Below are 9114 nucleotides of genomic sequence, written 5' to 3' on the forward strand. Positions count from 1 at the left end.
GGATTTTATTTTTTTTTAAACAGCTCCCTTTTTTCTATTCTACTGATAGATTTCACATTCATTTTCTTTGGACTGCTTCTTTTCCCCCTCTTGGAATAGGGAGGTGGTGGAGTCACCATTCCGGGGATGTTCAAGAAACACGTGGACATGGCACTGAGAAGCATAGTTAGTGGGTAATATTGGTGATGGATTGGGGTGGGACTAGATGAGATTACTGGTCTTTTCAATCTCAGTGATTCTATGATTCTGTAAATAAATATATGATTTCTAGGGTGAGCAGCTGGAAGGCAGAAGAGTTTTTTGTTGCTTTTTCTTCGTGCTGTTTGATTCATGAGACTGTATAATTAATGAATATATGGATGTTATAATTAAGAAACGTACAAGAAAGTTAGGCTAAACAGGTTCTCATGCTAAAGAAGAATGGATGGAAAGCTTACTCTTGTCCTGGGCTCCCTGAGGAGAATCCAAGAGAAACGATCTCCAAAAGAGATACTTCCCCAGTGATAGTCAGCTCTTAAATGGGTCTAGGAGAGGTGGAGCCAAGCTCCACCCCTTCCGATACAACAGGTGACTTGCCTTCTCCTGTGCTCCTGTAGCTGACTCATTGCTTGCCTCATTTGCTTCTTGTTTTGCCTACAGTTTCTGAACTGGCTGAAACAGCTTTTTAGTGGTATTATCTGGGCTCACACTAGAAGATCTGAAGTGTATCATTATGAATTTCAGGCTAATACTGATAAATTAAGGGCCTCAATGCAAAGCTAGATTCCAGCCTCTATTGAGATTTTGAATGCGGTGGTGTTCAGAAGGAGAGTACTGAAGCTGGGGGCACTTCTGTGGTGTTCCAGGCCCTTCACAAGTCTGTAACTTTCCCTTTGCTTCCGCTCGCTTTAAATGCCCTTGTCCTTGCAGAGGGAGTTCGTTCTCACCAGGAATGTGATGGGATGTTGGAGCTTGGGGCCTTGGGTGTGGCCTTCATATCTGTCAGTGTCTGCACTGTGTTGTATAGGCTGGTGATCTGTTGTGTGGACATGTCTTTGTTTCAAGTCAGCACAAGATCAGATCCTTAGGCTGTTCAGAGCTCTCATTTCGAAGTTTACTTTTTCATTCTTCGTTGTTGCAGATCATCGTATGAGCCGTAGTGAGTTCTCAGAGTCTTCTGCTGTTAAATTGCTTTATTTTCTGTATTAAACTTCCTGCTCTCCCCACAGTCCCTGCATCACTTTCTGAACCACAAAAGTAAGCTGCAGGCAGTGCAATGGAGTGGGGGTAAATAACAACTTGTAAATTAATCCCAAAGCGAGATGACTTCAGTCACAATAGCCTTTTCCGCAGACATTTCTTGCTTTAATGCAAAATGAAAGAAATCCACACCCCAGTGGAAATACAGGCTACTTTTTGAAGGAACCAATACCATTTTAAGGTAGCATCCCTATCTTGACAGCTTAAGGGAAAGACCTGAAAAGGTAGCTGGTGTATCGCCTTACGTGCTTTGTATAGCAGCATGAGTTCTCTCTCTGCTTCCCCTGGTATTGCTTGTAAAAGAATTTATCTTCTCTTAAATAAATGCTGAAGATTAAGCTAAATAAGCATCACATTTTACTCTGCTCTCCAGCTGTAAGCCCCATGGTTCCAGTGGGTGGGTTCATTCTGCATCTTGAGGCCATCTGAGTCTTGCAAGCTGTACAGGCTGCATGATCCCCTGAGCCTGAATACATCTGGATGCTTAATGAAGTCTGCAGTCCACAGGTTAGCTATGTGGCAGGAGGGCAGGCAGAATACACAGCTGCATTAATGATCAATGTGCTGTGTCCTTACTGAGTGGAGAGAATGAGAGGGAAATGGCTTTCTTCCTTGGAAGTGAAAACAGTTATTCAGGGAGGTATCCTACTTCTCTACTTCCAAAGACAGCTGGGTCTGGAGGAGGGCTATGTGTGCTGGTGATGACTGGGAGCAAAGAAAAGACTAGAGTATTTTCAAAACCACCTCTGTGCTCTCACGAGGCCAGTTTGGTGGAGAGATTTCAGCAAATGGAGAATTACACAGTGTACTGGGCAAGATGAGGGCATTCCTTTGGTGCCCAGTTCTGCTGGTGCCTTCTGCTGGTCCAGAGGGTGCAAGCTACCCTCTAGACTTCCCTGCCTTCCACAATCACCTTCACAGGCAGCCTATGCCCTTTCTTTTATCAGCCTATGATCAGTGTCTCGCAGTATTTACACCCTTTCCTGCAACAGCTGTATAATAGAACAGAGGTGAGGTGTGAGCATCCAAAACTGCCATCTTTTTCCACAGAGAGATTTCAGTCCAAATTCCAACATCCTGATTTCCACTGGGGAACAGGACCATTCTCTCCACCCCATTACTGTCTCCTTATTCTAGGGCATGATAAGGTTAGCCATCCACTTCATTCAGGAAAGTGTCTTGATGTTCTTCAGTCTCTGTAGTACTAAGGAATAAAGACTCAAATAATTTTTTTCTACATTTATAAGCCGTAATTCTTATCTTGCCACTTCCTGGGGTCCCATGGAGAACACTATAGCCACAGCACCACATTCTCCTGTGATTCCACCTTCCCCTTGTGATTGCAGCTGTTTCTGTGCTAATTACGCTGCCTAGCTCAGTTGGTTGAGTGCTTCTGTTATTAAATAAACACTGCTGTTGTATCAGCCTCTGGTGAATTTCTGGAAGCACTACCAGAAAAGTTGGAGCATCCTGCTGCTTCTGCCTCTTGTGGGGTAGATGTGGGAATATGATTTGGTGTGTGTATGTTTTTATAATAGCACATTCATCTTTTTACAATCACTTCTAAGTAAAGATGTTTTTCTTCATTTTTTTTCTTTTTTCTTTTTCCTTTTCTCTTTTCTTTTTCTTCATAATTTCCACTGGACATCCATTCTTTGTTGATGTTCAGGCTTTATTTCATTATTGTCTATATTTTCCATCTTAGTATTGCTCAACAGGAGGATATATTAGGGACTAAAAAGCAAAGTGTATATTCTATGTACCTATAGGATAAAAAATGATGGGCTCCTATCATAATCTAAGTGGGGATGTATGTGGAAAAAGGATTGCAAGTGGTTTCTGCACCCAATTTGTGTGTGCTCAACTCAAAAAGGTGTCTTTAACTCCTTTTTACGTGTGGATGTGAAAAGCTTTTTGCCTGATCTGGCAGTGTTTGACTTCTGCTTTGCAAATTAATTTTCCAGACACAGGAAATTGGGCTCATCCTCTCCAAGCTAACCCAGCATCTGATAATTTAACCCAGATATTTTTGCATATCCTGGCCAGTAATGATTAACCTTCCTTTGGAATTCAGTAATTTCAATCCAGAGATATTGTGGGATATGACTGGTGGAACAATGAGAAAACCTGTATGACTCTGTTGTCCAGAATGAGGTTCATTGGTTATTTGCAGAGGCACTGCAACTCATTACTCACCAATATCTCAGTGACTGCTGGGAATTTATGAAAATGTTTGTAAATTGTGAATGTTTTGAGAACACATTTTGAAAATGAGTTATTTGCTATTTGTTGTTCAGTGGTCTCCTGGACGAAGACATATCTCACAATTCTCATCGTTGAGCCTAAGAGCAAAAGTTACGCCAAATGATTGTTCACACTGCACGAATGACTGGGAATAAAAGTGAGATATTTGTGAACAAATTATATTCTTGAAATTATTTATCTGTACTAAGTAGCAAAGATTTATAAATGAGCATGAGGTGAACTGAGCTTGCTTGAAAGAAGCCAGTACTTATCTTTGATGCTTTCTTAATCTGTCCAAGAATCTCGTTATCCATTAAGAAACATTATATATAAACACATAATATTTTAGTCTCTTGCCTGTACTACTGGGTGACAACTTTCAAATTATGGGCAAGTGGGAACTGCTGAATCATGGCCTGAAACTCTGATTGATCACCTGAGGTGAGCAATGAGTCAGCCACGGGAGCACAGGTGAAGGCAATTCACCTGTGCTGCAGGAAGGGGTGGAGCCTGGCTGCACCTCTCCTAGATCCATTTAAGAGCTGACTGCCAATGGGGAAGGATCTCTTTTGGAGATCCACTCTGCTGGAGTTTCATAACTGAGCCCAGGATATGGGTAAGTGTCCTATCTTTCCTACTTTGGTGTAATAACTACATAGCCAAGCTCTCTGGTATACCTCATAAGTATAACATCTGTACATTCATTGATTGTACAGGCAAGATGTATCCAATATAGTAATGTATTCCTGAACCCACAAACAGCCTAGTCTCTGAAAGACATGTGAACTGTCTCATTCGTATCAATTGAACCCTACATGTGAAACATAATGAGCATGAAAATGGTGATGACCAAAATAGTATTTCATTTCAACTTATTAAAGATTGCAGAAAATATGTGCATGGGGATGGTCTTATATGAAAGACCAGGAAAACAGACCAGAAAAGCCTGGAGCAAGCAGCAATTTACAAGCAGAATGAGCCTGTAAAATTAGTAGAGATTGAGAATGTTTACTTCACTTGAGTTTCCCTTCTTAAATCCCTGCTTATGAATACTGAATGCCTTGATTAGTTTATGAATAATTCATCAACACAAGCACACACACAGAAAAACTGAGAAAGTGTTTGCTTTCGTGAGTTTTAACCACTGTTTTACTTGAGACATAACAGAACTCAAGGTATGTAGAGGAATTGCTGAAGAGGCATGGCTGCTATGAGTCCCATGGGAAGCTTAATTTTGAATATTGCTTGTCCTTCCAGGAGTAGCTAGTGATGAATTTGGGCCCTGAAGGACAGATCATCCAAGGAGGTAGTTCTTATGTAGCAGAACTGTGAACCTCTTACCTTTCTGGGAGTTTTGCAAGTGATGTCCATTCACTCATGTATTTCTGTTGCAACAGAATTGTATCACACTCTCTATTCCATCTCAGAGTTGTATCCCATGTCTATCTCAGTAAGCTCACTCATTATTTTCAGGAAAGGGTAATGGCGATGCAGGAGCTGCTGAGGGCAGGAAGAGCCTCCTGTGACCCTTAGGATGGAACACGAGTCTGATAATACTGGTGCATTTCCTCAGTTATGGTTTGTGTAAACTGCATCAGGCTGATCAGATGAAAAGTCTCTCCATCTGCTTGCAGTCCAAATCTGATCCACATCAGTGCTCCAGTTGGCTGGTGTGAGATGGGATTAATGAGGGTCAGGAGGTGTCCTACCTTCACAGCTAAGCAGAGGGATGCAGATGTATTTGCCATGAGGGATCATGAAAAATGGACTGCTTCTCTTGCACACAATATAGAATCATAGAACTACAGAATGGCTTGGATTGGACCGGGACCTCAAGGATTTTCAGGTTCCAACCATCCTGCCACAGGCACAGTTGCCAGTTGCTAGATCAAGTACTGAATCAGATTGCCCAGGGCCATCCTGCCTGGCCTTAAACACCTCTAGGGACAGGGCATCCACAACCTCTTTAGGCAAGGTGTTCCAGCACCTCACCACTCAATAAAAAATTTCCACTACACTACATCACATAAGTGGTATGGAAGACTGTGGTAGTAAGGCAGAGGGTAAGACACAGTTCCTTCTGCCATGGAAGGTGTGGCAGGAGCCTACTGTTAGAGGACTGTGGTTTGCACATCACACAATAACGGGAGTGAGGCTGAGAGATGGTAGAGCTGTGTCTGAATACTGCTGCTGGCGGACCGGAATTACGATATCTTCTCCTGTGTTTAATAGTTTGTATTATCTACCTTGCTCTACTAATGTCTCATCCTCCGCCAACCCGTCTGTGCCACGAGAGAAATGACTATTACCCATCATTTGAGAAGGGATGGGAACAAGACTATGGAAAGAGCAAGCAAGCAAAGAAATAGTACAACTAACAGGGAATACCTCATGAGAAATTAGTGTAGAAATGAAGCGAAAAAGATACTGAAATTAGAGGCTTGGAGTGTATAGAATCAGTCGGAAGAAAACATTGGGAAATTGATAAAAATTAGAAAGGCCTTTCTTGTTTTCAACTTCTTTGGTTGCAAAGATGAGGGTCTGTTTACCATACTGTTGCTGGCTCAATTTCTGTGAAGGCCAAACACTTCTGTGTGTATCTGGGGGAAAAGAATATAAATAGAACCATCTGGAAGTAATGAGTCAAGGATAATGCAAGACGACAGTAATTAATTCTTCGAAGTAAAATTCCACAAGAGGGGGAAAGAAAACAAGGAGGAGTGTTGGGAATTAGGCCAGCTGGGAAGCTCAGAGGATGATTCTGGGAGTGTGCAGAGGAATACCAAGCTGCTATCCCCCTCTTCAGCCTGTTGAGGGGTGTCTGTGCCAATAAAGGTGCTCTGGAAACCGTGGAGGGTCTCAGCCTGCTGGCTACCATGGAATCCCTATAGATGCACTGACTGCTTTGTTACTCCTGGAAAGTTTCTCCAGTCCACACCTGCAGGGCACAGAGAAAACGAGCATCCTCTGAAGGCTTTGGTCACTTGATTTTTTCCGCCTTTTTGAACAATGATTAATTTTTGCAACACACTTTACATCTTCAGAGCACCTTTCATATAGGACTGACATTGCTCAGGCAAGGTTTCAAAATAAGCAACCATACTCTTACTTGTGCATGTAGGAAACAAGCCAGAAGGTTCTTAAGAGATTTGATCAAAGTTGTGTGAAGGGTTCATGACAGATCTAACAAAAAACTGCATATTTCCACACACTTGGGCCCAGAGTTTGTTGCTGCTCTTCCCTGTTGTGCTCCTATGTCTCACTGATTTTTATTATCAAGACGTTGTAGCCTGGGTACAACATTATGCTCAGCATGAGGTGGGAACTGCCTGAAGCAAAATGAAGGTTGAAACCACTATTCTGCTAATGCCTGAAATTTTCACTTAGTTTGGAAATCCATACACACACTGAGTAGAGAACCAGAGTTGTTCTGAAAGGATAACATTTGGGGTAGTAAGTTAGGTTGTCTACTTTGTGGGAAGCATTAAAGAGGTACAGGTATCTGTGCCATGTTTATCTTCTTACAGCAAGAACTTTCATTTGTTTGGTTTATAAAATAAGGTTTGGGGAATACAGGAGCTGAGTACGTTCTTGAAGTTGCTACGCTGACAAATAGCATCTCTTGCGTGGCCCTAAGTAAGTCATTCTGACATCCAGCCTCTTTAATTTCACTTTAAATATTGTAAAACAATTTCATAATACAATAATTTTCGCAACTCTCTTGTTGGTCACAGTGCATATTTGGATCATAGGGATTTTTTCAATATATTTTGGAAGAATTCCTTTTTCTTCTCTCTTGCCAAGTATTTGTCATGAGGCAGATCCTGTAATCTTGCAGTGTTGCTATGGAACATCTTCTGAAATCCTCATTTGGTAGATTCTGTTGATGAATCACTGAGCAGGTGCAAGCAGGTAATGCTGTCTTCTGTGGAGCAGCAACAGGGAAAGATCTTGCTTATCTGATAATATTGTCTCTTGACAAAGGAGCTTGAGAGTAACTGTCTGCTCTCCATTAATGGGGAAGCTGTGACAATGCAGATGGTGAGTCCAGGGAGTTCTGTTGGTTTCCTTGAAGTAAAGTGGATTTTCTTGGGCTTCAGAAAGAGAAGAAAGATTTAAAGTTTAGCACTGGAACATTTGTACTGTCAAGCTGCTCTGTGTAAACACAGAAAGTGAAGACCCCTTATTCCTACCCCAAAATGATTGGAAATGTAGCATCACCCCATACAACCTCTTTGTTCAAGATTATCAAAACTGACAGCAGAATAACTCTCCCGCATCCTGACTGCAGGTTTTGGTTCCCCACAGATGGAGTTTTCATTTAATCAAGCTCATACTGAATGAAAGCAGTGCTATTAATTAAACAATGGCCCATCTGGTGCATTGCAAGTATCTATGACACTGGGAGATTAATATCAATTACATCAGAAGCTGGAGGGATGCTAAAATCTGCAGAGACATGATGTTTGGATTCTGGTAGAAACCAGACAGAGAAAGGATGTGGTCTTATACTGAGATCTCTGGCCAGGGAGCAGGGAGTGCTGAATCCAGCAGCCAGGCTCGATGCCAGTATTTTTTGTGTGATTGAACAAGTCACTCCTGGGGAGGTGAAATTAAAGGAGAATTTGGTGCCTCACTCTCTGCTGTACTTTTGAAATTACACTTTGCATTGCTGTGCCCCAAAATCTCTCCACTGTAAAATGCTGCAATATTAGCCACCTTTCTAAAAGAAGAGCTACTGAGAAAACTGTATACAAGCACCAGGGGTATAAAGCTGGAACATCTGTTCTGAAATCCCAATCTGTAGAATTTCATAGTTCTATGTGTCATTTCCTGTCACCAAACCAGAAACCTTCCTGTTATCAGTCAGATGGTTCTTGCTCTGATCTTGTACTTCGAGTAAATGTGGATTTGGAAATCAAATTGTTTTCTTTCTGTAAGTCATATTTCAGCCTACTAGTACAGTCAATGACCTCCCATCTTTCCTACATCCATCTTTCTGCAATAGCAGCTATCCAGAGATTCAAGATGTAGCTGTGGAAATATGAGAGTTGAATTCTATTGTGTGCAACAAGACTGGCATGTCTGGAGCTGTACAGACAAAATGCAACATGCTGGACTTCCACTTTTGTCTGTGGTGGCAGCACTAGGTTTGTGTGCAGTTTAATCATAGCAAAGCCTGTCCAGTGTTCACTTATGACCACTCAGAAAAGTGGGACTTGAATTATAAATAAATAAAAGAAATCAGATCTATTGCATTGTTTTTAAAGCAGCTAGAGGCAAGCAGTTGTGTGTAGTGAACAATGAATACCTGTAATGAATAGTTATTCAGTCAGAGATGGAAAAGCATCGCTTCACGGTAAGAAAGGATAACTTATATCTGAGACAGCAGCAGTGACAATGGATTTATTATCAGATGTATGAGGCTCACCATCTTCCACATTCAGTTTTTCTGGGATGCTAAAAGGTTACAGTAGAGGATTCTGAAGCAGATTTTCCCCGTTTAAGAGTCTGGCTTGGAAACTCACACCAGGTCTTGTGTCCTAGAAGGCCAAACTGATTTCCACTCCACGTCAGCAGACTTTTTTCTTGAATTGATTAAGGCGATCAGATGTCAATGTGTTTTTTTTT

The sequence above is a fragment of the Meleagris gallopavo genome, chromosome 2, assembly GCF_000146605.3.
Source record: "Meleagris gallopavo isolate NT-WF06-2002-E0010 breed Aviagen turkey brand Nicholas breeding stock chromosome 2, Turkey_5.1, whole genome shotgun sequence".
NCBI classification, from domain to species: domain Eukaryota; kingdom Metazoa; phylum Chordata; class Aves; order Galliformes; family Phasianidae; genus Meleagris; species Meleagris gallopavo.